This window comes from Octodon degus, unplaced genomic scaffold (genome assembly GCF_000260255.1).
Source record: "Octodon degus isolate 3935 unplaced genomic scaffold, OctDeg1.0 scaffold00131, whole genome shotgun sequence".
Taxonomy (NCBI): domain Eukaryota; kingdom Metazoa; phylum Chordata; class Mammalia; order Rodentia; family Octodontidae; genus Octodon; species Octodon degus.
Window position 1 is genome coordinate 4,195,965 of NW_004524707.1, and position 1,232 is coordinate 4,197,196.

Sequence of the window (1,232 nt, forward strand, 5' to 3'; positions counted from 1 at the left end):
TTTTTTTTTTTTTGCAGTTCAACTTTTTTATTTTAATAAAATCAGAATATGCACAGCACATGCAGTGCTAGCATCTAAACTAATACAATAAGCAATTACTAAAGCTACAGTGACTTGAGGTTCAATCTCTATACTCAGCAAGTTTAACTCCATTCTTATGTGATTTTTGAAACTTTAACTGAAAATATTGCTTGCTGATAAAACTTGCTCAAATGCTATTGCTGAATGTACAAGTCACTGATTATGCCAATACAACAAAGATAACCACATGTTTGAGGATTGGCATGCGTTTCACTCGATGCCATGAAAGCTGCTCTGTGTGCTATGAAGCAAACTTTCCTGCAGAGAGGGCTGGGGAGTGCTGTAAGGACCATGTCAGCTAGTTCCTGGTGAAGAGTTGCAGCCTCCTGCATGGAGGGGGCCATGCTGTTTGCTGGTCTGAACCTACAGACCCACAGCCCAGTCAGGCCTCCAGCCATCCAGTTCATCCTCCCAGCCGCAAGCAAAGAACCAGCCAGAACTCCACTCCAGGGCCATGAACCTCAACACTCCCCAGTCCTGGCCCAGCAGAAGCATGACTCTGGCCTGAGGAGAAAGCCCTCTTACTTTGTGTGGCTTTGACATGGAAAACTGAACATCCCCATTTCAGATGAGACCCAAGGCTGTTCCTTTTATGACCCAAATAAAAAGAACTCCATTAAAGTATGTTCCTCAACAAAAGAACAGTTTCTCCCCTCAGGGAAGCACTGACTCCCATGGACTGAAAGAGGGACAAGCATCTCTATTTAGCTCCTTATTTAATAGGACCTCCACTTCACCGCATCTGCCCGGGAGCAGGGGCTGTGCCTTCAGAGTCCAAGATTCTGATTCAAACACGACTGGTGCAATCTGGGACAATTGATGCTGTTTTTCTGGGTCTCAGTCTGTAAGTGAGGAGGGCATGGGGGTGGGGAGGGAGACCAGAGAAATCTCATGGCTCCTGCTAGCATTAAAACCCTAAAATTTTATTCACGACTTGGTCATAATTAAGGAATTTAAAACATGAAGAGCCAAGAGCCCTCAGACTGCCCAGGAGTCCCTCAGGTGGACAGGCAAAGCTCTCCAAGGCACACAGCATTTCAACAGCCCTGGGCTTCCAGAGAGGTTTCCGAGCCCACGGAGACCTGGCTCTGCTCCCCGAGGGTGCTACGGAGGAGAGGCTGTCTTACGGATTGCACAAGAGGTATTTCATT

The 1,232-nt window shown here is 46.8% G+C and overlaps 1 pseudogene; it reads left to right on the top strand.

The window, feature by feature from the left end:
* The window catches only part of LOC101591839, a 74,718-nt pseudogene that overhangs the window by 29,538 nt on the left and 43,948 nt on the right, over positions 1 to 1,232 (top strand).